This window comes from Galeopterus variegatus, unplaced genomic scaffold, assembly GCF_000696425.1.
Source record: "Galeopterus variegatus unplaced genomic scaffold, G_variegatus-3.0.2 Scaffold2904, whole genome shotgun sequence".
Taxonomy (NCBI): domain Eukaryota; kingdom Metazoa; phylum Chordata; class Mammalia; order Dermoptera; family Cynocephalidae; genus Galeopterus; species Galeopterus variegatus.
Genome location: NW_007729015.1, coordinates 118,323 through 146,243, shown reverse-complemented (window position 1 = coordinate 146,243; position 27,921 = coordinate 118,323). Strand labels below are relative to the sequence as shown.

General features: G+C 38.9%; 1 long non-coding RNA gene and 1 other non-coding gene across 3 annotated transcripts; one reads left to right on the top strand and one right to left on the bottom strand.

The window, feature by feature from the left end:
- The first annotated feature begins 1,750 nt into the window (after positions 1-1,750).
- On the top strand, positions 1,751-3,851 carry LOC103599304. Of its 2 annotated transcripts, XR_551278.1 has the most exons (4): positions 1,751-1,990; positions 2,081-2,334; positions 2,804-3,011; positions 3,210-3,851. It is a non-coding gene; the product is annotated as an uncharacterized LOC103599304 (long non-coding RNA). The 2 variants fall into 2 exon arrangements; XR_551277.1 differs by having other exon boundaries at positions 1,754-2,334.
- Positions 3,852-5,756: 1,905 nt separating this feature from the next.
- Positions 5,757-5,838, bottom strand: TRNAS-GCU. Its single transcript has one exon. It is a non-coding gene; the product is annotated as a tRNA-Ser (tRNA).
- Positions 5,839-27,921: the final 22,083 nt, after the last annotated feature.

Below are 27,921 nucleotides of genomic sequence, written 5' to 3'. Positions count from 1 at the left end.
GCTGCCCAAATGGCTGAAAACCACTGGGACCAAGATGGGGCCTCCCCATTTTTTTGCCAGCCACTATTAGCATTCCTCCCGTGCATTTTAGCGCTTCCACCCAACTCTGTCCCCCCTTAGGGATTCTGTCACATTCTTCCCACTACCCTCACCTCCGACCTCAAAACGGTAGGTGGTCAGCACCGAATATAAGTAGCACTCCTGAGTCCTATGATATTAATTAGTCCCAAGACATTGTTTTATGCAGATTTTTTAAAATGACAAATGCGTATATGCTCCTCCTGACTGCCACCCCCTTCAGACATTGCAAAAGCAAATTCAGTAATAATTGAAAAGTTCCTGCACCCCCAATTCAATTCCTAAAAGAAAAATATGCACACCGACGATTAGACATGTATTCCTCAAAGCTACTTAAAAGTGAATACGTCATTATGTGTACTTCTGGAATTGTATTTACAAAAACGGAAACTGCTGTAGATTATTGCTCAGCAGCATACATTTTATGTCATTTAGTACCTATCTGTTTTATTCTTTTCGATGATTATGTGGTAGTACAACTAAATTGATGTACCATAATTTGTTTAACCAGCCTTATCTTGACCCTCTATTTCAAACACTACCTTGAAAATTCTTTGATGTTCTTGTGCAAAACTTAGTGAACTTATGCAAGTACTTCTGTAAAATAGAGTTTTAGAAATGGAAGAGCTGAGTGATGATAGCCCTCTTTTTTAAAGGTCAGGCTTATTGATGTTTATAATTTGCATACAGTAAAACTTAACTTTTTATATGCACAGTTGGATGAATTTTGGCAAACACATATAGTCATGTAAAGACCACTACAAATGAGATATACATTTCCAGCACCCTCCCCCAATTTTCCCCCTTGCTCCCTTTTAGTCATCTTTTCCCTCTACTCCCAGCACCTGACAATCTCTAATATGATTTTTTACTTTATCTTTTGCTTTTTCTGGGATGAAATAATTTGGGTCTGTTTCCCAGTTTCTTTCACTTGGCATACTGCTTTCAAGATTCATTTATGTTGTGTGTATTAGTGGTCTTTTCTTTATATTGCTGAGTACCACCACATGGATGTACCACAGTTTGCTTATCCACTCACCAGATGAAGAACAATTGAGTTGTTTTTAGCTTTTGCTCATTATAATTAAAGCTGATATAAACATTTATGTATAGGTGGACATGTTTTCACTTTTCTTGAGTAAATATCTAGAAAGAGGATTATAGGATCATAGAGCAAATATATGTTTAGCTTTGTAAGAAACTGCCAAACTGTTTTTCCAAGTGGCTGTACCATTTTGCATGGTGACTGGCAATACATGAGAATACTAATTGCTCCACATGCTCATCAACACTTGGTATTATTAGGTTTCTAATTTTTTAGTCTTTCCCACTCTAATAGGTGTGTAGTAGTATTTTATTGTGGTTTTAATTTGAATTTCCCTAATGACTCCTGATATTGAGATCTTTTCAGGTCCTTATTTGTCCTCTGTATATCTTCTTTGTTGAAGAGTAAATTCAAACCTTTCCCCTATTTTCGTGGAGGTAGGAGGATAGTATTGTTTCACTATTGTTGAATTGTAAGAGTTCTCTGCATGTATTTTCTGAGTCTGAGGCTTGCCGTTTACTTTTATTAACAGTACCTTTCGAAGAGCAGAAGTTTTTAATTTTGATGAAGTCCGATTTATCAATTTTTCTTTTATGGTTTACATTTTCTGTATACTCTTTATAAAATCCTTGCCTAACTCATAAGGATTTTATCTTATATTTCTAAGGTTTTTCTTTTAGAATTTTTAGTTTTAAGTTTTATTTAAGCCTATGAGCCATTGTGAGTTAATTTTTCTAAATAGTAGGAGGGAAGGATTGAGATTCATCCTGTTTTTGCACATGCCGTTCAATTGCACCATTTGTTCAAAACTTTCCTTTCCCGCCTAGAGGATTCACTGAATCCCCTTGGCAACTTCAATGAACATCAGTTGACTATATATGTGTGAGTCTATTTTTGAAGTCTGATATCTACTTTTAAAATGTGATAAATGATGTGCCAATTTGCCCTCCAAAAAAGGCAACTTATCCTCCCACCAGAAGTGTGTGACAGCGACTTTACAGCTGAATCTCAGGAACAGAACTGGGGTGCCGCGCTGCAGTCCCTTACCTCGGCCCAAACACAACTCTTCTTAAAGTCTCCTGAGCTGATATCGCCTCACGCCTTGGTCGCAGGTAGCTTACAAACTACTGTTTGCAACGGAAAACTCTTTACGACTAAGTCAATTCACTTTACCGCGTAGGATCCTGCAAGGCAGCTGCTCTGTTGTACAAGTGAGTTCAAGTCTCAGCCGGACCCCGCGGAGTTTTGCGTTTTCCTCTCCGGTAACTGCCCATTTCTCCCCTTTTCTGAGTAAAACTCTTCTCCAGCTTAATGATCTACTTAGTTCCTGGAGTGAGAAAGTTATTCTTCAAAGCAAAGGAGTTCTCAAGACGTAATGTGACCCAACCTGGGCCGAGCCCTGAGCAACTCCGAAATGGGCACCGCCCTTAGGACGTTTGCAAACTCCCCGGGAGCGGGTGCAAAGGGCCGGAAAGTAACCTCTCCCGACAGGAGACCCCGCTGCCTCCGAGCCTCCGAGGGGGCGCTCTCCCCGCGGCCGGTCCTGTCCCCAAGCCCACTCGCCGGCGCGCGGAGCAGCTAACTAGGGTTGCTGGATTTGTGTATAAATCTTTTTTGTTCTTTATCTGAAATTCAAATGTAACGGGGCGTTTTGTATTTTATCTGGCAATCCTGCCTCAGACCTCGGGCCGGGGCGGGCTTTCTTCGCTGCGGGACACGCGTCCTCGGTCACTTCGTCTGTCTGAGAGAAGACCGCCTAATTCACCGAGATCATTCAGGCGAGTCCACCTCCTGCCCTTCCTTCCCCACCAACGCCACAACCCCATCCTGGAGACGTCTGAAAAACCAGCGCAGGTCCCGGCCATCCAAGCGCTCAGCCTTCCAGGAGGTGCGAAAAACTGTCCTTGCGGCGTGTGTGTGTGTGCGTGTGCGTGTGAGTGTGTGTGTGAATGTGAGTGTGTGTGAGTGTGTGTGTGAATGTGAGTGTGTGAGTGAGTGTGTGTGCGCGCGCGCTGTGGAGCTGCGGGGTGCCAGGCGGGATAGAACACCCTCTAATTTTCGCCATTGTCCCCGCCTGGTCTCTTAGGCCTCCTTGGACCCCGCTGAAATGGCGGAAACCTCTGCCTGCGTCCTCTCCAAAGATTCCCAGAAGCCGCCGTCCGAAGCAGCCTATTCGAAAATAATTCCCAAAGCTGAGGCTCAGGGACAGGAAATGTCCACTGAAAGAGTAAAAACCTATCTAGATGGAAATAAAGGAAATCTCCGATTGAAAAACTAACACCAAAACCCATCAACCAAACAAACCAAAAAACACCCAACGTTGCTGATTTCAGGCTGGGAGGACCGACACAGATGAGTCAGGTGCAAAATTAACAGGAAACACTGTTTTCTTCCAAATAATGCAGCAGCTGTAACTGTCACAGCAATCACCTGTTTGAGTGATTACCACCTTCTTAGGACGCCCAGATCCGCTTTGTCACACCCTTCTATTACTGGGGATACCTAAAACCACCCTCTCCTCATGACAATGCCCAATCCTTACTTAAACACCCCTGCTGCTACTCCAGACCTGATCCCCGCTTATTTTAGAGTCTCCTCGGAATCCTTTAAAGGAACGCAAACCTTAGGAAAGATACTTCTCTCCCTCCTCTCGCTGAGCGGCATTTCCTGGTTATTATGGAGCATCTCCTCACTTCAGTGATTCAATAAATTTGATTTTGTCAGACTGCAGGTTTGTTCCTGATGCTGATGGTTGGCTGGTGTCTTTAACATCATATAAGCTTGCTCTGTAGATTGTCACTATGTGGACAGAAAAAATAGGGGCTAGAGGATTAATCTTGGCAGAGCTGGTAAGGTTCAGGATAGACACTCATTATGTTGGAATGATGGGAGAAAAGTGCATTCTGAGGGAGAGATGATTTTACCAAAGAGGACAGAATCTAGATTAACCATGTTTTTGAAGGAAAGAAAAAGATGAAACAAAACTAGAGCAGTAATTTCAAACTTTAGCACAGGTCAGGATCAACTAGAGATCTTGTTAAAGCACGAATTGCTGGGCCCCAGTCCTAGAGGAATCTTGTATTTCTAAGAAGTTTCCAGGAGATGATGATGACGCTGTTGCTCCGGGGACCACACTTTTGAGATCCACTGAATTACAGCAATTTCATCTGTATATAAGAGCTCATGCTTTGAATCTAATGATATGATGTCAGACCTCTGATTTGGACATTTTAAATTATCATTTTCATAAAACAATCCAATCAAACCACACCAGAGGAACCCCAACAATTCCTAAAGTCCATTAAATCTTGAATATTTAATCAGCCCAATTTACAAACTGCTAGTGGTTATTCAGAAAGTCTGTGATAAACCAAAGCCACCAGGCTTATGAGAACCCAGAATTCCCAATCATTTCCTTCTTGCTGTGGGTGTTCGTGCTTCCATTTAGATGATCCGTGACAATGCAAGTTGAAATAATGATTCCTCTTACAAGGGCTGCATAAACAGGCATAGTCTGATCTTCTGTCCATTGTGTTGGCTGGGAGTGTAAATCAACACAACTCCTATGGAGGAAAGATGACAATATCTTCCAAATGAATATACCCTAGAACACAGTATGTCCACTCCTAGGCATTTATATTACAGATATAAACACACAAGCAAAATGGTGTATCCAAAATTGTACATACATATAATTATATTTAGGTATATAATTATATAATTATGTTTAGGTATATAATTATATTTAGACATAGGTATGGATTTATTTACCTGTTTCAACAAGGAACATCTATATATATTGTCTTGCACCATGCTCTTTTTCACTTAACAATATATCTTGGGGAGCTTTATTTTCTTATATACACATACTTTGCTTCTGGAAGGATATATGAGGATACATGAGGATACAGTGTCCTACTGGTGGAAAGGGCAATTGGTAAAATTTTGTATACTTTTTGAATCATGTGAATGCAGTACTTATTCAAAAATGGAAATAATAAAATAAATGAAGAAATATATATATATTTTTCTCTAAAGATCAGCTGAGATGGAAGTCACAAGTAGAAACTACACAATACTAACATTCTTTGCCTTGCTCAGGAAGAAATCCTTAGTCCTAACCGGGAATGTTGTGTGGAATGCACTTTTTAGTTCTGTCATATCTCTTAGAAAAGAGACACACACTCCTCCTTGTCAGAGAGAGGGATCCTAGAAGGAATGCTTGCTTTCCAAGTAAGCATAAAAGATAATAGTTGAAAACTGCAGTAGAGGAAAATTGGCCTGAAAATGCCTTAAATAACCCATAAAGCTTAGTATAATAATTTTGTGTATAGAACTTTATAGATGATTTTTATCAGGTACTTTAAATTTGTTAGGTAATGCTTTTCTATGATCCTCAAGTGATTCTTCAGTTGTTTTCTCAGTGGGGAATCCCTGCTAAGCATAAGTTTTGAGGGAATGAAACATGAATCAAATAAATCAACTAACAAATTGTTCACAGCCTTAATAAGTGCTACTGAGGAAGCAGAGAACAGGGAAGACTATAGGGAACTATTCAGCTGGGTGGTGAGTAAGGAATTAACTCACCAAAACAAAGTTATTATCCAGATCAAGTAAGTGGGAGTCAGCCAGCCGACGAGGATGGGATTCGAACCCACGCGTGCAGAGCACAATGGATTAGCAGTCCATCGCCTTAACCACTCGGCCACCTCGTCACGTGGAAGCCTGCCTTATTCAATTTCTTCCTCCATGCCATGCTCCCAGAGTTTTTGTTCACAATATCAGAGTATGTAATCGCCCTGGAATCCTTACTACTACAGCCTGAGTCGGGTATCTTAAAGCACATTTCACAACCACCACAAAACATTTAGAATGGTGAAGTTATTTGGTTTCTGATAACAGGTTGAACCTGATAACCCGATAGCAACCTGATAACAAGTTGAACCGGTGCCAGACACACACTGTCGGACTCGTCGACCCTGCACCGGGCTCCAGCCAGCCGCCCCGCGTGGCCCTGGAGACATAACGCTGAGACTTTCACGGGGCCCCTCTGCGGCCGTAATCTGCATTCGAGGGTCCGATTTCCCTGCCTCCCGATCGAAACTTCTCCGATCTTGTTTTCTGTGAGGTATCAGAAACCTGGCTCTGGGATTCCTTTTATTTGCTTCTGAAATATGCTCGACAGCCAGGAGACGCCCCCCGTTCTCTTTTATTATTTTCTCTAGGACTTGGTATTGATCAGTTTATGATAAATCAGCAACAGGTGAGAACGTGTTTTGAAAAGAAGTAGAGAAGCGCAGGCGCCCCGATGGGGTTGCTGTGGCTTTGGTCAGGACCCCGGGAGAAAGGCAGTCTTCTGCAAGGGCAAGACGGCGCAGCCTGCCTTCTGCCGACGCTGGGAAGGGCGGGCGGGCGGGGCGGTGACCCCTGGTGCAGGCGTCAGGAGGCAGAGTTCTTGATGTGGCTCTTTCCTAAGCCACATCACTAACTCCAGTTCCCACTTGGAAAGCCAAACTGAGTAACCTCTACCGTCCTTCCAGCTCTGACAACCCCAGTGATGAAATGACCACCCAGAAAAGAAGCCTCTTGCACTCGTGAGAGTCTGTGTGCCTTTTGATTTAGCGCAGAATTTTGGAGGGGGGAATTTTCCTTACTAAAATGTTGGTGCCTTCTCCCTTCCTATGAACAGTCTTACCTCTGTTCTCTGCTTCTTTGGGAGGGCCTCCTTTTTTTCTCATCCATGTTTCTTCACGGAATTTAAAATACCTCACAAAACTATCATCAGGGACACTTCATTCACAATATTGAATGAAACAGTCTTTATTGTTCCTTTGAGTGGGATAAGTATATTGCAGTTTTTCTTACACTTTGAATCATCCACTATGCCTCACACTCACCCTTCAGGGACTCAAGGTGAACCTCATTTCTTAACTTCAGAATTAGTAACTAGGGGAAGCTTTGAGGGAGGAATTTCTTCTATTAACTAAATAGAGTTTCACTGAACTTTGACTTAGACCCCTCTCCCTCCAACAACAGAGCATGGAATATATTTGTTTTGGTCATCACATTACACCAGTGCCAGAGTAAGCAAACAATGACTATTGTTAAATGAACTAACGAAGCATTCTAGATTTAATACAAAATCTAAGGACTGGAATTAAGTTACCTAGAAAGAATATTTTCAATTACTTGAACCTCTTGGGATATATATACACACACACTCTCTCCCTTACATATAGCACAGTGGATTTAATAGTTAAATATTAAAAACTACTCAATGTTCACCTAAATAGAATGCTTAAATAACGTATGATTAACAAAACATCACAGTGGTATGTGAGCATTAATAAAAATAGTACAGATCTATATGTAGTAAATTACAAATATTATCCTACTGTTAAGTTTAAAAAAGGGGGGGTGCAAGAACAATATATATATAGCATTTGTGTTCTACATGATAAGCTGTGAGAGTTTCGTTTTTTAACATTGATGAGGCTACTTAGCTTTAGCCTCAATTTTATGAAAGTCCTAAATTAGACTTTTCATATTATCAAAAGTAGTATTATCTATGTATATGCATATCTGTGTATGTATTATACATACAACCATTGTATATTTTTTTTAAGTTAAATTAAGAGTTTTGAATATATCCCAATATTTTGAAATCTTATTTGGCATTTATTTTTTATATACTGGGAATGAAGATGGCATGAATCTTTTGCAACTTCTGGAAGGCTCTGATTACATAAACATAAAAAATATCCTGAAAGACATATACCAATTGTTAACAGTTGATATCTCTAAGAGTGAGACTATAAAGCTTTTAGACTTTCTATATTTAACATTTTTTGCAATATTTTATTTTACTTTTTTTTATCATGAGTACATGTTACTTAGTAATTAAATTTTTAAAAGTAAAGATAGGCTTAAATTATTTAAAGGCAGAAGAATAGTGAACAGAGCCAAATGCTGTTCAGAAATGAAGATATTAGGAAATGACCTCTAGATTTAACAACATCCATTTTTATGGATGACAGGATGGAGTTTCATCTTAACATCTTACAGTTCGAGCTGGCAGACCCTACCTGTAAGAGGTCTAATTCCACAAACTACTTCAGGACAGAGGAAAACATTCTTTTAATTGTGCTCTATAACATAGTGATTGTAATTGCTATGTTTTACCCCAAACTCCTGCCTTCTTCCTACCAAAGCTTCCTAATCTTGTTTCTTAATTCTTACTAAACTACAGGGGATCAGGGCAATAATTCCCCACCTTTTCTCAGTACAGCTATGGGTTACATTCCTATTTCCACAAGGAGAGCATATGATTTCCAGGAAAATATACCTGATTACAAACCCATATGAACAGCATTCTCATTCAGTGCCCTGCATTAATCTCCTGCTTCAGCCCCTTTCCCTCATAACATGCTTATCAACCTGACGCTTCAGCTCTGAAGCCTTTGAGATGACCTCACAGTCCTCTGTGCTGATCTTCCAGTTTTTCTCCCCTTTCCTACATGAACAGATGTGGCTAAATCACCAAGTCGTCTGGGGGTTTACTATTCAAGCTTGGACCATCTTTGTTAAGATCACTTTTAATATTCTGTAGATGCAGAAAGATGGGAGACTGCAGCAAATCTACCAGGAAACAAACTGGCACTTTGAGCATGATGAAATCTCACCATCCATTCATAAATTCTGTCAACATTTATTTAACAAATGTCTTTTCTATTTCATGCACTGTGCTATGAGCAGTGTATACCGTCAATGGGGAAGGCAGACACCGAAACAAAAAAGAACAAAAATAAGTACATGATCACGTCTTATTAAGGGATATAGGAAAGTGTGCAAAACATCACGAGAGAAACCACAGAGGAGAATTAATTTAAAATGGGAGATTAGGAAAGCTGTCTCTGAATAGATCCTTTAGGTGAATGGGTGACATTTAAAATAAAACCTGAGGGAAGTAGGGGATAGACAGAGGGAAATGGAGCAAAGGGTATTCCAGTGAAGAGCACGTGTGAAGGTCCCAGAGCAAAAGAAACTGGAAAAATTAGAAAAATTGAGAGAAGGCCATTGTGGCCTCAAAAGAAACAAGCAGGAGAAATGGCACTGGAGAAGTTGGCCAAATCTTACAGGCATTAGACACCATGTTCGGGATTTAAATACTACCTAGATTGTAATGGGAACCTACTGAAGCTTTGTAAGTAGGGAAGAAGGTGATATGTTTAATATTTCTGGAAGATCATTCTGGCTGCCGTGGAGAGACTAGGTGGCAAGAAGTAGATGTGAGAAGACCAGTTGGGAAACCATAGCAGCAGTCAGCATGAGAGATGGTGGCAGCTCGGACTAGAAAAGTGGCAATAGGAATGGAGAGAGGTGGAGGCCTCCAAGATATATTTTGGAGATAAAATCATGGAGACATAGGGCTGGCAGGTTATCTCACTTGGGAGAGTGCAGTGTTGATAACACCAAGGTCAAGGGTTAATATCCGCTTATCAGCCAGCTGCCAAAATAAAATAAAACAAAATTGTGGAGACCTGATGATGATTTGGATACACACTGTGAAGGACAAGTAGCGTGAGCAACTCATCCTGATTTGCTGGAAACTTTCCCATTTAAGCACGGAAAGTTCCACATCTCTGGGAGCCTCGTCAGTCTCAGGCGACAGGGAAAGACCAAGGAGTCTCAATGCTTCCTGCTTCAGAAGTGGGACAAATAGAAGTAATGTTTATTGAAATTAGGAAAATTGAAGGAGTAGCAGGTATTGTGGGAATGACAATTTAGCTTTTGCATGTTAAGACTGATCATAAATTTAGGCAGGCCAAATGTCTGAAGTAGGATGTTTCTTCCTTCATCTTAGAGTAAGAGGAAGAATTTGCTTTTTTAAAGGACTGTAGGAAATGTCAGATTTATATCTATAATGGGGAACTCTCTTTTCTCATTCAAGTTTTTAACTACGAATGGTAAATATTCTGGAATTCCTCTTTGTTGGAGCAGATTTAATGTATTGATTCCTTGGTTTATTTCCCATTTTTAATGATTCTATTCTTTACTTTGTCCATTTATTTAAATACTTCTAGGTTAAGTTGTACATATTAATTATTCAAAATAATAGGAAGAACTTTTGAAAACCTTTCACCTTGCAAAAGTTTTGACAATTTGTTTGAATCCACATTAACTGGAATAAAAATAATTTATTAGTTGATGTTTTCCTAGCAAAGGTAGCAGGTAAGCCTTGAGGATCAAAGATCTTAAGTGTAAGCCTTTTAAAAGGGAATGTTTTTTGGACTAAAATAGTGTTCTGGGTTAATTATAAAGAGCAATATGTGAAATCTAGAGAAAGGAAACTTTTAGGAGACAAGCTCAAGGCATTCAAGAGAGCACAGAAATGAAGAAAATACTATACATTGTCATGAACATGAATACTTAGGTGACTCTGTTCTTCAACTATATTTCTGATTAAGTTCAGATTAAATAGGGATAAGATTAGTATTTAACATGATCCTTAGGAGGGAAATTATCTTGCTGACCGAGTAAACAAAATTCTGCCATACCAACTTGGTGCACTTTAGTCATTCACCTGATCCTTTAAGTCCATTCAAAGAAAATTACCACACTAATCAAAATATGATAAAACAAAGAAATCTGAAGACATTTTTTTCTTATTAAACATTCCCACTAAAAAAGCGTGCATATATTTTAAAATTCTATTTCTATTACATATTGAAGCCTTTATGGATAAAATGATATGATACCTGAATTTTGCTATAAAATTCATGAGGAAAATGTTGGGATGTATACAAAATGAGAGTGGCAAAATATTGCTAATTCTTGCAGTTGGGTGATGAATATATGAAGCCACATTATGTAATTTCTTCTACTTATTGTATTTTTGAGAATTTCATAGTAGAAAATTATAAAATGTTTGTTTTATTGCATAAATATGCCAGATGTTGCTGTCCATGCACCTAAGAAATTAATAAAATGGTCAGGGAGAGTATAAGTAGATAAGCAAATACATACAAAAGGGGACTTCAAAAAATTAAGAGAAAAATTAAATTAGAAAATGAAAATAAAAAGCATAAGCTTTATTTCTCAACATAAGCACCATCAAGTTCCAGACACTTTTGTAAGCAATGATATCAGCCATTAAGTCCATCCCTAAAGAACTGAGGTCCTGGAAATTTAACCATGTCAATGAAGTCTTTTTCACATTATTAACTGAAGAACAGTGGGTGCCCTTTAAAGATTGTTTTAAGATTAGGAAACAAGAAGAAATCAGAAGAGCCAAATCATGACTGTAAGGTGGATGCCTAATGATTTCCCACTGGAACTCTCACAAAATTGCCCTTGTTTGATGAGAGGAATGAGTAGGATCATTGTTGTGGTGGAGAAGGACTCTTTGGTGAAGCTTTCCTGGGTGTTTTTCTGCTAAAGCTTTGGCTAACTTTCTCAAAACACTCTCATGATAAGCAGGTGTTATCATTCTTCGGCTCTCCAGAAAGTCAGCAAGCAAAATGCCTTGACCATCCCCCAAAGCTGTTGCCATGATCTTTGCTCTTGACCGGTCTGCTTTTGCTTTGACTGGACCACTTCCACCTCTTGGTAGCCATGGCTTTGACTGCACTTTAGGACCATACTGCTAAAAACATATTTTATCTCCTGTTAAAATTCTTTTCAGAAATGCTTCAGGATCTTGATCCCACTTGTTTAAAATTTCCATTGAAAGCTCTGTTCTTGTCTGCAGCTCATCTGGGCACATCAGTTTTGGCACTCATCGAGTGGAAAGTTTGCTCAGCTTTAATATTTCAGCCATAATTGTGAAGCTGAACAAATTAAGATGTCTATTGTGTTGGTTATTGTTTCTGCTATTAATCGTTGGCCCTCTTCAATTAGGGCACAAACAAGATTAACTTTTTCCTCACAAATTGATGTGGATAGTCTTCTGCTCTGGGCTTACATCTTCAATATTGTCTCCTTCCTTCTTAAAAAGAGTTATCCCTTTGTAAACTGCTGATTTCTTTGGGGGTATTGTCTCCATAAATTTTCATAAAGCATCAATGATTTTACCATTCTTCCACCCAAGCTTCACCATAAATTTAATGCTTTTCCTTGCTTCAACTTTAGCAGAATTCATGTTGCTCTGATAGGGCTCTTTTCAAACTGATGTCTTATCTTTCTTAGTGCCTCAAAATATATCCTGTTCAGACATGTTATAACAAGTTAGTACAAGTTTATTTTGGTGCAAAAAAAAAAAAAAAAGGAATCCATGCATAATTTTTCATAACGTGCATTTTCCATGAACTTTTTGAAGATCCCTCATATAACAATGCTGACAAGAAAAGCCGAGGGAGAGGTTTAATACCCTATTTGTTGGAAATTCCTCCTGCAGAGCTTAATGGAACATAGATAAAATCACAAAATTGAAAAACATCGCCATATATCACCAACTATGGGTTTCAAAGCTGCATTGAAATTGCTCACTTGTCCACAGGCCCCCAACACTTTGCCACCCCACCGACCGGGAAGACTCCTGGTTAGCAACGCCCCCACGTTCTAAATGCTGGCTTTTACTTTATCCCCGAGAACGCGCAGAAGGTGGAGGAGCACAAGTTAGTGGCAACGCCACTAAACCTAACATGCTCCTAGAGGGTTTGCAGAGGCCGGGATGGGGGGTGGGGGTGGGGGTGGGAAGCTCTGTAGATTTACACAATTCCCGATCTTCCAAAATCTCTCATAACTGAGCAATAATAATAAAGACAAACACCTATATATCACGCGGACTCTGCTGAGCGCTCTCCCAAGCCCTTTGCACGCATTAATTCATGGATCCTAGAACCACCCTTAGGAGTTGGGGTCTCTTGTTTTTCTACCTGCTCAGGGTCACAGGGCAAAGACTAGCAGAGCTGCGGATCTAACTGGGGCAATCTTTTGCCACAGCCCATGTTTTTAACTACCTTGCAGTATTTCAGATGTGAGAACTTGTAATTATTTTTTCCCAAAGCTCAGTGGAGACTCAATCCAGTTTGAGTGGTTTGAGACTGGGGAGGAGGGGAGGTGAAACCCTTGGTGCCAAAAGATTAAAAACAAAACAGAGCCACGAACACCAGAAGGCACACTTATGACGCACTTTGACAACTGCTTAGTGGTCAGTTGAAGGACAATTATTATACAAAAAAAAAAAAAAAAATCTTATTATACACACCAACCGATAATGTATAAGTTGGTCCACACCTTTTCTAACGTGGTATTATCAGATTTTTAAATGTTTACCACTGAACAGATGTAAACTGATTGCTTACTGTAAGCTTTATTTGCCTTTTCCTAATTATTAAAGTTGACCATGTCTTCCTAATTAAATCTTTTGTCAGTTATATGTATTGTAAAAAATAATAATTTCTGGCTTTTCCTTGCCTTTCTTTAACATATCATTTGATAAAATATGTTCTTGGAGAGCTGGCCGATTACCTCAGTTGATTAGAGAGTTGTGCTGATAACACCAAGGTCCAGGGTTTGATCTCTGTACCAGCTAGCTGCCAAAAAAAAAAAAAAAAAAAAAAAAACAACCCCCAAAAAGATTTTAGTGGGAGTCATATTTATCTTCTTTTTTAATGATTAGTACCATTTGTATTTTAAGAAATCATTCACAAAGAAAAAATAATGGTTGAAATCTTCCCAAATTTGAGAAAAGGCATGATCTACACATGCAAATAACTCAATGAACTCCAAGCAGGATAAATTCAAAAAGATTCACACCTAGACACATAATCAAACTGTTGAAGCCAAAAACAAAGAGAAGTTTTCAGACATTATTTCTTCTTTCTGCACTTTTTTTCTGCTGCTTTCTCTACTTCTTCTTCGAATACTCTTCTGATACTCTTCCTCCTAATATTCTTCCTGTCTTTTTCTCTGTCTCTCATTACATATATTTTGGTATGCTTAATGGCATCCCACAGGTTTCTGAGGCTCTGTTCATCATTTTCATTCTTTTTTTTTTTTTTTTGTTACTCAGACAGGATAATTTCAACCAATCTTCAAGTTTGCTCTTTCTTTCTTCTGTCTCTCAAATCTTTTGAGTTCTTCCAGCAAATTTTGAAATTCCATTTGTCATACTTTTTGACTTCAGATTTTTATTTTTATCATTTCTCTTTATTGATATTTTTTATTTAGTGAAATATCTGTTTCACACTTCTTAAAAAAACAAGGTTTCCTTTGGTTCTTTGAACATATTTAAGATAGCTGATTTAAAGTCTTTGTCTTCTAGAAAGTCCAAGGTTTGAGCTTCCTCAGGAATTTTCTATTGATTGCTTCCCCCCTCCCCACGTGTATGAGCCACACTTTTTTATTTCTCTAGATACCTCAATTTTTGGTTGAAAACTGTACTTTTTGAATACTATAATGTGGCAACTCTGAAAATAATGTTTTCTCCCTTCCACAGGGTTTTTGTTGCTGCTTCTTGCAGTAGTGCTGTTTGGTGATTGTAGTGGATTGAATTATGTCCCCCCCAAACTCACTGAGGCTTGAATTGTCTCCCAAGTTTTATGTATTAAAAACTTAGCACCCACTGTGATTGTTAAGAGGGTGGGAAATCCTATTAGTGAATGAATTAAAAATGGTGGTCGGAACATGGTTCTGAGGCCTTTCTCCCTCCCTGTTCTCTCTGCTTCCACCATCTTGCAATGTGAGACCCCTGGGTCGCTGTCACCACCACCAGATGGACTTTGGACTTCCCAGCCTCCGAAACTGTAAGCACCAAATTTCATTTTTTTTTATAAATCACCCAGTTCCGTGTACTTTTTTATAAGAAACATAAATGGACTAATATGGTGATTTTTCTGAACTAATACTGCAAAGTCTGTATTCTTTATTGTGTATGGCCACTGAAGTCTCTGTTCCATTAGCTTAGTGGCTAGTGAATACTTGAGCAGAGATTTCTTTAAATGCCTAGAACCTAAATATCTACCAGTTTTGCCAGGGGACTGTTCATTCATGGTGGGGCATGCTTTTAACTCCCAGTCAGGCAGTTTCCAACTCTGCCTTAGCCTTCAATCCTTGCTTCTGCAGAACTTCAAGATAAGCCAGAGGTGACAGCGTGGCACTTTCTCAGGTCTTACCTGAACATGTGCACAGCCAGTGGCATGTGCATATTCTTCTATATTACAAGTAATGTTTCAGAGCTTTTCAAAACCCTTAAGGACATATCATTTCTCAGCATTTCCTCCTAAGCCTGTTGGTTAGTTAGTCTATTGTTTGCCCCAAGTGTTATTTATCACCACAGGCACCAATGACTAAAATATTTGCATGTAAATGGTTTGACAAATGCTCCTGGGAAGTAGCTTTAGCACTGGACCAGTTCCATTCCAGGTGAAATGAAGACATGCCTTTTGAGCCAATCTTCCACGGAGCCACCGGACAGGTCAAAATAAATCATTACAATTCTTTGCAAATGACTTCTGCTCTGCTCCCTTCAGAAACCAAGAATGCAAGCTGTTATTTTCAAGGCAGCTGCTGAGCTAAGAAGTAGGAGGTGGGACTAGGGTAAATTACAACTCCATGACGTTTTCTGTTCTTACTGAAATTGAACCATTTTTCTTGAATAAGCATTCCCAGGGTTGCTGCAAGCCTTTGGTTCATTTCTAGAGTTCCAAAACAGTTTATTCTTACCATTTCCCCCAGTTTTTTCATTGTTCTTTCGGAGAGGTAGAATTTCAGAGTTCCTTACTTTACCATTTTTGCTGATATTTCTCTCCTTGATTGCTTTTTATGTATATTGGAAAGAAATGATCTAGTTTAATCTTGGTCCATACGGATAACCAATTTTTCATCTCTCTATATTACATAGTCTTTCTTTTTATAGTTCCACTATGACATCTCTGCCATATAATATATATGCTTGGTTTTGTTTCTGGGTTTTGTGTTCTGCTCCATTGATCATTTTATCTACCCCTGTGCTAATACCACACTATCATAATAATATAGCTTTATAATAAATTTGATATGTGGTAGGGCAAGTTCTCCACTTTTTTTTTCTAGAAATGTATTGGCCATGTTTGTCCCTTTGATCTTTTATATTAATTTTAGAATTGGTTTTTCAAATTCTATAGAAACTTGTTGGAATTTTGATTGGAGTTGGATTGAATCTATAAATGCAGGTGAGGGAATAAAGATCGTTATGAGAATAAGCTTTTCATCTATAAATATGAAATTATTCTCTATTAATTGAGGTTTTCTTAAGGGTCTTTCAGTAAAGTTCTGCATACAGATTTTGCATACATTTTATTAGATTTATAATCAGGTATGCTATAATTTTGGCATTGCAAATAGTGTCTTTCTAATTATTTATAGTCCTTGTGGTGATGAAACTCTTCTGTAGCTTGACCGTGGTGGTGGATACATGAACCTACACATGATAAAACTGCACAGAACCAAACACACACGTGTACACACACACACAAATGAGTACATGTAAAATTGGTGAAATCTAAATAAGTACAGCGATTTTCATAAATGTTAAAAAAGAAGCATGACACGCACAATTCCAATTTTGAACACCATTTTCCTCAATTCTATAATTTCTCTGGTGAGCACGTTAGTAGTCTGTTTGGATTTACCTAAGGCAGTGGTTTTCGAAGTGTGGTCCCAGACCAACAGCAACAATTCTCTAGAAACTTGTTAGCAAAGAATGTTCTCAGCCCAGCATTCTGTTTTAACAAGTCCTTTAGGTAATTTTGATGTATACTAATGTTTGAGAACCTGTAGCCTAAAGCATAAGCTTTTAAATTCCCACCCCCTCCTGTTGGAAATAAATTGTAATGTAGGGGGGCATAGAATATAAGTAGTAGAATTGTAGAAAAATATAACCTTAATGTACGCAGTCTTGTAGCAGTGCATAAGCAAAGCAGTTTTTTCAGGGGCCAGAACAAGTGTCAGGCCCGAGCACACTGAACAATGCATAAGCAACGCAGCTTATCAGGGGCCGTGACAAAGGTCAGGCCCGAGCATACTAAACATTAATAGCCCCCACTGGTTTCAGGAAATAGCTGGTTCAAAGGCCGCCAAGCCAGACCCCGGGGAAGGTAAACAATTGAGAAATGCGATAAGGGGTGCCAGCCTGTTAAAGCCCACCTGTAAATCCAAAAGGCGCCAACTGATGCCCACCTGTAAATCTAAAAGCGCCACAGATAACCAACAGATGATCCTATCACAATATCCATTCAAAAAAACTGTATAAAAGCTGCTTGCATTGTGAATTCGGGGCCGCTCCTGTCCTGAAAACGGGGCAACCTCCAGCATGCCGGAAATAAAAACCTCTTGCTTTTGCATCGATCTCTCTGCCTCCTGGTCTTTGCGAGATGAGCCTTCCCATCAAGTTAAGATTAGTGCTTTCGGCCCGGTCTTACACTCCAACATTTTTAAGCTATGAAGCCAATCTTATGTGATTTTTCTAAGGCACAATCAGAGGCAGTTGGAAGACAAAAATACTGTTAGAAGTTTACCTTCTGCAACCAAATGATTGAGGTCTACACCAAGTAATTAACATGATTATGACTGCCTTGAGTAGTCTATGACCTGTTTGTTCTTTTCCCCCAAAACATTGAGACACTATCTTATGGTGTATACAGAATTTTCCACAATTTGCAGAGCAGGCCATTTTAGAAGTGGAAGATGGGGTAATAGGAGACTTATCCAACTTGCAGGTAATTTCCATTAAGCTGCTTTGATAGAGAATGGGGAATTATCCATGCCCCCATATTTCAGAAAGGTAACATTAAACAGATGACTGCTTTAGTTATCTGATACTTTAGATAGTTTAGTATCACTGAAGGAAATTACAGTTAACCTCTGGAGCTTTTGCTTCAGTGATCATATGAAAGAGGCTGTGAACTACTAAAATTCCTCATGCAGAATGATTCTATACTGGGTGGACTGAGCCCTTTGTGGCGAACAACATATGGGTTTTATTGTGGTTTGGAAAGATTTGGGGTAGACTTTGAATAGTTTGATTAAATGGGTTGACATATGTGCTTAAAAAGAAAGGACCACTTAGTGTGATGATCACTTTAGGGTTCTCTATTCGGTAAAGTGGAAAGTGTTCAAATGTCCGACAACCAGAAGTCCCAAATCACTGGCAAAGAAATAGGTTAGTGTAGCCAAGTTTTTCTTTTTTAAAAAAATTTTTATTGAATCAAAATTGATACATATTTTGGGGGCTCAACATTGAGATATGTTGATCAAAGCAATATTACTAGCATATATATTGTTACAAATCGTAATTATTCTTTATGCCCCTTGTCCAATCTCTCTCCACCCCCTTCTCCTTCCCCCCTTCCCAATTACCCCAGATTTCTTCTCTCCCTCTGAAAGAATAATAGTTACTCTGTTGATTTGTTGCCTAGATGATCTGGCCAATGCTGAGAGGTGTGATCAGGTCCCCCAATATTATCATAAAGCAGATGCTTCTTCTGTCACTCTGAACTAAACTTTGTGGAGAGAGACATCCTCTTCTTTATCTCTGCTGGTGACTCTCCTTGTGTCAATGCACTCCAGTGGCTGGCGGACCATCTGCGTGGTGGTTGTGGTATCTAGCCACTTTGGAGGCAGCCATGGTCATTGTGGTGGCTGTGGTGGGCCACCCACATGGAGTTGATGTTTTTGTCATGCTCCTTGGTGCTGGTGGTGTGTCTGGTTGTGGGGAGTGTCTGGTCCCCGGCTCCATGTGTTGGGTCCCTGGGTGGGTCCCGAGGCGCTGGCATGGTGTGCCTGGTTGTGGTGGGGAGGTCCAGTCCCCAGATCCATGCCTTGGGTCCCCAGGAGGGCCCCAAGGCACTGGCACAGTGTGCCTTGTTGTGCGAGGGGGGTCTGGTCCCCAGATCCATACCTTGGGTCCCCGGGTGGGACCCCAGGTGCTGGCACAGTGTGCCTGGTTGTGGGAGGGGGTTGGTTCCCTGGCTTCATGCCTTGGGTCCCCAGGTGGGCCCTGAGGCACTGAGCATAGCCAAGTTTTTCTACATACCATCATTACAAAGAATGGATACTCAACAAGTAGGACAGTTATTAAAGCTTCAGCTCAGTAGTCAGTGGTTTCAACCCAATATAAAGTGAACTTGACATTAATCAATACACACACACACGGAAAATTGACATGTGAGTGTCTGTGTCACAGGGCATGTATTTCTTTTGTTCTTGATCTGAAGGCTTTGGAATGAAGCTAATTCTGAACACCATCTGCTTGCTCTAAGGATCTTGGGAGAGCAGTTTACTACAGAAAACCATCTGCTCTTAGGAATATTTTATTCGGCTGCATGATGATATCTCCCTTTCAGACAGAGGTCCATTCAAGAGGGTTTTTATTTGTTAATTTTGTAAAACATGCACTCAAGGGCAATTCCTTTGATGTTTAGAGAAGTAGCTGCGGGTATCAGGACCTGATTTTGTACTTTCCAGTGAGTTTCTAATGCAGACTTGAATTGACATCCCTTTCAAAGCATCCAATATCCAAGCTGAAGTTTATTTAGAGAGATTCTGTGCTTCTTTGGGAAAGACTGAGTATATCATGAAGTTAGTATGTAAGAACACAGAACTAGTCAATGAACCTAATCTCATTGGCCATCCAGTGACAACTTCATAAGGGGAAAGTTTATGTGGCTCTTCTACTGATGAGCACACAGCCATGAAAACCAAAGGGAGAACTGACCAAAGAGTGTGAAATTCTTACCGTTTGGAAAATTTTAGTTTTAATGTCTCTTTGGTTCTTTCACCTTTTCCTGATCTCTAAGGATAATAGGGACAGTGAAATTTGTGTAACAAGGGAAGAACTTGCACATCTCTTTAAGAACTTGTTTAGTGAAATAAGTACCCTGAAATGTGACAAAGTTTTAGAAAAAGACAAAAATCAGTATTTCCTTGAAATCAATAAAATTCCTTGAAATTAAGTTATTAGTTTCAGGTTTTAAAATTAATTTTTATTATATAAAGAATATATATATATATGCACACACATTTTCTGACCACATCCCCCCAAAAACCTTCGTGAACAAGGATAAAGTTCTATTTTACCATAATGACCTTAAATCCCCGATCATGACTCCCTTTGCTCTGCTATTCACTGTTGTTGGTTTAGGGTATATTATTCCAGTTTTCTATTAGTTTGTGTACATTTATTCATTTTCTATTTATTTACTCAATACATATTACTAAATACATATTTTTCTGCAACTTGAATTTTCTTCTCCACTCCAAAATATGTCTTGGGGAACTTTCCATATAGTATAGCATAGTATTCCATAACTGGATATTCCATAGTTAATTCAGCCATTTCCCCAGCTGATGGAGAATTAGGTGTCTCCAGTATTTCAATATTATAAACTTGAAAAATAATATCTGTACTGTACTCAGTTTAACGTTTGTAGGGAATTCCGCCATTACTAGCTGTGATTTTAAACAAATTATTTAACCTGTCCCTCAGTTCTTCGCTTATAAAGGAGAACCTAATATCACAGGATTTACAGGATTGCAGTGAGGATTACATAAATTGACATATTTATGGCAAATTCTCAGTAACTGTTACCGAGTACCATAACTTTGGTTAGCTCTAATCTTTAGTGTTGGATCCTAGGAAACTTGAGTCTAGCTGCTATGCACTGAGTGTTATCTTTCAGATCATAGTAACTCAGAGCTTGGTGGGAGTGTTTTCATCTGACATCCTTTATTCTGCCTTAAGGTGAAAGAATCTTCTGTTGGTTGTGGCTTTTCCTTTCAATGGTTAATTGAAGTGAGCTGGACAAACATTCTCCAATACCCTTCTCTTGTCCCACATGTTACTTCCTTTACCTAGAACCCTAACTGGGTCTTCCATCATCACACTTGGTGTACAAAACCACTATGGAGAAGTCTATGGAAGGTGATACAGGCATACCCCAGCCCTAGAGCTGTCCCCCAACATTGCTGGCAGCGCACTGGCCACAGCCCAGCCCACCCACTAGCCCAGGGCAACCTCATTTGGCACATGAAGCGATCACCACTTGATCCACAAGTCCAAAAGGCCTTTTGCTTTGGAAAAAATTCATCTAGAAAACATACAGACAACTACTAGAACATATTTACATCCTTGTGACTTGGGTCATTGTATAAAATTCATCAATAGATTTTCAAAAGGTTCCTGGGGACATGGCTCGAAGCCTTTGCCACTTGTATAGTTTTATCAGCATTATGGTGATGGAGTTTGGATGTGTTGTCCCCTCCAAAACTCATGTGGAAATTTGATCCCCAATGTGGCAGTGTTGGAAACTGATTGAGTCATGGGGGTGGATCCCTCATGAATGGATTAATGCTCTCCCTGGGGGAGGGGGGATTAATGAGTTAGTTCTTGTTAGATTAGTTCCCATGAGAGCTCATTGCTTAAAAAGACCCTCGCACTTTCTCTCTCTTGCTTCCTCTCGCCATGTGATCTGTTTGTATCTGCCAACTGCCTGCCACTTCCTGCCATGAGTAGAAGCAGCCTGAGGCCCACGCAAGATGCAGCTGTCCCAGAATCATAAGCCAAATAAACCTTTTTCCTTTATAAATTACTCAGTCTCAGGTAATTCTGTTATAGCAACACAAAATGGACTAAAACATATGGTAATTACAGAGAAAGTAAAATTCAACCAACTTTTGTGTTTTATGAGAGAAGCTGCCTCACTAATATTTTTACCATGATGAGCAGATTCATGTAGCATATCTGCCAGGTGCTTTATTGATGAATTTAGGCTCTACCAAATGGCTGTCTTGGAATCAACACAATCCATCTTTAGACATTAAAAATTCTGGAATTGGTGGTTAGGATGGTGGAATAACAGTCCCCAGTGTCACTCTCTTCCACAAATCAACCAATTTACAACTATAAAAATGTAACAACAGCCAAGCTGGGGCTGCTGGAGCTCAGGGGAAGAGGAGGAGATACCCATGGAGTTCATGAAGTGGGAGAAGCCTCAATGAGAGAAAGAAAAACTGCCTGGAGTGTTTTGGGCCATGGCCACTTTAAGGCCAGAGCTGCTGAGCACATGAAGCAGGAGCCAGCAGAAGCTGCAGCTGTGCCCTTCGGATGGAGTTGCTTGGAGACGGCAGGGGAGAAGAGGGCCTTGGTGGCCCCCAGGACAGCAAGACCACTAATACAGTTCCCATCGACCCATGCAAGAGTAAGGAGTCACAAGAGCTGAAAAAGGGGAGCCATTCAAAGGCTGGCTAGTCATTGCAAGGGACTGGTGCAGGGCCCGTCCCAAGGGAAGTGTTTGGAGCACGGGCAGTGGGGGAGAAGGGCCCAAAGGGAGAACACTGGGACACAGCAAGGACAGCAGATCCGCCCCCCACCCCGAAGCAGCACAGGACCACTCAGAGGATACTGGTTGGGAATGCAGAATTGCATGGGGTGAAGTTTGATGAAAAGATTCAGGCCCAGATCAGAGTTTCTACACAACCCAGGAGCTGGAAGTACCTCTAAGGTCAGCCGTTAAACCCTAAACTGCACAAAAAGTCTTCCCTGGGGAAACAGCAGCAAAGCAGCAGTTTAGCTCAACAACACAGCTCAAGTACTGGTTCCCACAGGAAGTTCCCCCATTTTAGAAGTAAGCAAAGGACAAAAAATTAGTTCTGGCCCAGGCACACCACCAGCACCTTGGGGCCCACCCAGAGGCCCAGGGCATTGAGCTGGGCATCAGACACCCTGCCCACACCCAGGCATACCACCAGCACTAAGGAGCATGCCAAAAACATCGCCTCCCTGTGGGTGGCCCACCACGGCCATGACAGTAACTATCGCTGCTCTGAAAGTGGCTAGATGTCACAACCACCACGCAGATGGTCCGCCAGCCACTGGAGTGTATTGACACAAGGAAAGTCACGTAGAGACCAAAGAAAAGAATAGGATGTCTCTCTCCACAAAGCCCATTCCAGAGTGACAGAAGAAGCATCTGCTCTATGATAATACTGGGGGACCTGAACACACCTTTCAGCACTGGACAGATCATCTAGGCAGCAAATCAACAGAGTAACCATTACTCTTTCAGAAGGAGAGAAGAAATCTAGGGTTATCAGAGGCAGGAGTGGGGAGAAAGAAGGGGGTGGGGAGAGATTGGACAAGGGGCATAAAGTACAATTTGTAACAATATACATACTAATAATACTGATTTGATCAACATATGTCAACATTGAATTCCAAAAATATGTATAACCAATTATGATTCAATAATAAAATAAAATAAAACAATAAAAAATAAAAATTCTGGAAATTGTCAGTATTTTTTCATCTAGGACAAAAAACTGCAATATTTGTGAAAATTTTTCCAAGTCAAAGAACTTTGATGTGGGAAGAGTCCTGGTGAGGTCAAAAACTACAAGGTTTGATAGGGTTGCTCTTTTTGTGCAGTCATATTTCCTCTGTACAATTAATTGTACGGAAGAAATTTCAAAATATCTCTCTTCCTTTTATAAGCTAAACCAGTTATTTCTCTGAACTCCCAAAGCTCTTTATCTGTACCGCTTATAGCATGTACGGCTTCCTCTGATATTACAGTTATGTTTGCCCATGTCTCATTTTCTACATACAGCTGTAAGAACTGTGTAGGCAAGACCTTCAAGTACCAATTCATCTTTGCATGCCTGAGCACATAGCACATAGGCTTAGGCATGCAAGTAACAATGGTGAATCCCATTGGAATCAAAGATTAGTGAAGGAGAAGCAGAGAGAAATAACACGGAAAAACTAGTTACCATCCAGTGCCTGCCGTTATTGAGTTTACAGATGCCAGTTCCAATATTCATTCTCCTTTTTCCTTAGCATAAGAACACTTACTGGGAAGCTCCACCACTATCATCACCGTCACCACCAGGTGTCTACTAATGATATATAAATAAAAATGTTATCTGACCTTACATCCATTAGGATGGCGTATTTATGAGTATATATCAGAAAATAACAAGTGTTGGTAGGGATGTGGAGAAATTGGAATGCTTGTACACTGTTGATGGGAATGTAAAATGGCACAGCCACTATGGAAAACAGTATGGTGATTCCTCAAAAAATTAAACACAGAATTACCATATGATCCCACAATTTCACTTCTGGGTATTTGCCCAAAAGAACTGAAGGAAGGGTCTTGAAGAGATATTTATATACCCATTTTCATAGCTGGATTATTCACAATAACGAAAAGGTGAAAGCAACCCAAGTGTCCATTGACAGATGAATGATAAACAAAACATGGTATTTACACACAGTGGAATACTATTCAGCCTTAAAAAGGAAGGAAATTCTGATACATGCTACATGGATGAACCTTGAGGACATTATACTAAGTAAAATAAACTAATCACAAAAACTAATAATGTATGATTTCACTTATGTAAAGTACCAAAGTAGTCAAATTCATAGAGACAGAAAGTAGAATGGTGGTTGCCAGGGCTGTGGTAAGAGGAATGGAGGGACAGGGAGTTGTTTAATAAGAATAGAGTTTTAATTTTGCAACATGAAGAGAATTCTGGAGAGTGGTTGTACAACAATGAGAACATAGTTAACATTAATGAACTGTACACTTTTTAATGGTAAATTTTGTTATATATGTATTTTACTATAATTAAAGGTAAAATTAAAAACAAAACAAAACAAACAAACAAACAAAACATTATATGGGACTTCCAAAAAGGGCCATCCTTCCGTTTTCCCCCTTCCTGGAACACAGACATGCATGCAGCCTGAGGCTCTAGGAGCTTTATTGGACCCTGAATTGATACTGCGAAGGGAGGCCACAAACCATCATGGTAGAACAGAGATAAAGTGAGTCTGGGTCCCTAATTCCTCTAAAGCAGCCTTCCTAGACCTGGACTGCTTTCCTTTAGGTTTCTACCAAAAGTTAGGATTATCTAGCAAAGATTTTAAAGCTTCCATGATACAAAGGCTTGAACAAGCAATTACAAACATGCCTAAAACAAATGAAAAAAATATATGCAGTAAAGAAATATAAAATCTCAGCAAAGAAAGAGGAGACATAGAGAAGAAACAAATGGAAGCTTTAGAACTTAAAAACACAAAAAATGAAATTAAAAGTTCAGTGGATGGGCTCAATGACATAATCACTGAACAGAAAGATAGAACAATAGAAATTACCCAATTTGACCACCAGAGAAAATAGACTAAGAAAATTAAAAGGAGCCTTAGGAAAATGTGGTATATATCCACAATAGAATACTACTTTGCCATAAAAAGGAGAGAAATTCTGCCATTTGCAGATACATGGATGAACTTAGAGAAAATTATGTTAAGTGAAATAAGCCAGGCACAGAAAGAGAAGTACTGCAGGTCCTCACTCATAAGTAGGAGCTGAAAAAACAAAACAAAACAAAAAGAAAAGAAAGAAAAAAAGATACAACAATCACAACAATTCCTTGAACTCTCAAAAGGAGAGAACTGAGGATACCAGAGGTGGGAAAGGTGGAGGGGAAGGAAAGGTTAGGGAGAAATTGGGAAAGGGCTACAAAAAATGTTTACATTGTATAATGATAAAATAAAAAAAGAAAAAGAAAAAGGAAAGAAAGAAATAAAAGGAACCTCAGGGATCTGTGGAACTATGACAAAAAATCTAACATTCATGTCATCAGAGTCCCAGAAAGAGAGGAGAAGGGGGGAGGGACAAAAAAGTAAATAAATAATGGCTGAAAACTCTCCCAATTTGGCAAAAGTCATAAACCTACAGATTTCACGAAGCTGAGAGAATCCTAAACATGATAGACCCAAAGAAATCCATACCAAGACACATAATAATTAACCTTCTGAAAACTAAAGACAGAGAAAAAATTCCTGAAAGTAGCCTCCTCAAAATGACACCTTACTTATAGGAGGAAACAATGAGAATGACACGGTATTTTTCATTAGTAAGCAGGGAGGCCAGAAAGAAGTGGCAAAATATTTATCAGTTGCTGACAAAAAAGAATGTCAACCCAGAATGCTATACACGGTGAAAATTTACTTCAGGGATGAAGGTGAAGTCAAGATATTCTCAGACAAAGAAAAGCTAAGAGACTTAGTATTAGTAGATCTATACTAAAAGAATTGACTAAAGGAAGTTCCTAAACAAGAAAGGAACTTTGATAAAAAAGGAACTTTGGAAGATCATGAAGGAAGACAGAACATGGTAAGCAAAAATATGGTTATATTTTTATAATTCTATATGTAATAGACTTTCCTTTTTCTCCTAAGTTTTCTGAATTATGTTTGATGGTTGAAGCAAAAATTATAACACTGTCTGAAGTGGTTCTGAATGTATATGGAGGACGTATTTATGATAATTATGTTATAAACTGGGAAAAGTAAAGGTACGTAAAGGGTGGTAAGGTTTCTATACTTTAACTGGTAAAATGATGACATTAGTAGATTGTAATAAGCTATACACATACGGTGTAATACATGGAGAATCCACTAAAAATGCTGTATGGAGAGATATACTCAAAAACATTATGCATAAATCAAAATGGTCTTCTCTAAAAAAAAGCATTCAAGTAACCTATAGGAAAGCAGAGAAAAAAAATGCAAAGAAGTGCAACACAGAGAACGACCAAAAATCAAAAGGTAAAATGGCAGACTTAACCTTAAAATACCAATGATTACTTTAAATGGAAATAGTCTAACTACACAAACTAAACGACAAAGATTGGCAGTGTGAAAACATCACCCAAGTATATGCTGTCTGTAAGAAATACACTTCAAATATAATGATATAAGCAGAGTAAAAGTAAAAGTATGAAAAAAGATACATCATGCAGACATCAATCAAAGTAACGAAGGAGCAGCTATATTATTATCACACAAAGTAGACTGCAGAAGAAAGAAAAGTACCAGTCACAGAGAGAGAGATAATATAATGATAAAAAGGGTCAATCCACCAAGAAGACAATGATGCTAAATATATGTATACCAAACAACAGATCTACAAAACATATGAAGCAAAAACTGATAGAAGTGAAAAGAGAAACAGACAACTCCACAATTACCATTGGAGACTTCAATATCCCTCTTACAACAATTGACAGGACAACTAGACAAAATCGTCAAGGACATAAAAGAACTGAACAACACCATCACCCAACAGGAGCTCACTGACATTTATAAAACACTCCACCCAACATCGGCAGAATACACATTTATTTTTAAATACCCATGGAACATATAACAATATCGACCATATTCTGGGCCATAAGACAAATCTCAACAAATTCAAACAATTAAAATGTGTTTTTCATCCATGACAGATTCAAACTAAAAATCATAACAGAAAGAGAGGAGGAAAATCACCAAACTCTTGAAAACTGAACAACACATTTCTAAATAATTCAAAGATCAAAGAGGAAGCCTTAAGGGAAATAAAAAACTACAGTGAAGTAAATAAAAATTAAAATACAACATAAAATTTGTAGGACACAGCTAAAGTAGTACTAAGAGAAAAATTTACAGCATAAGTGCATACATTAGAAAAGAAGGAAAGTCTCAAATTAATAATCTAAACTTCCATTTCAAAATCCTAGAAAAAGAAGCAAATAAAACAAACAAAAAAAAAAAAAAAAAAAAAAAAAAAAAAAAAAAAAAAAAAAAAAAAAAAAAAAAAAAAAAAAAAAAAAAAAAAAAAAAAAAAAAAAAAAAAAAAAAAAAAAAAAAAGAAAAACAAAATAAAAAAACACAAAGCAAGCAGAAGGGAGCAAATAATAAAAATAAAAGCAGAAATCAATAAAATTGAAAATAAACAAAAAATTAGAAAAAAAATAAATGAAAC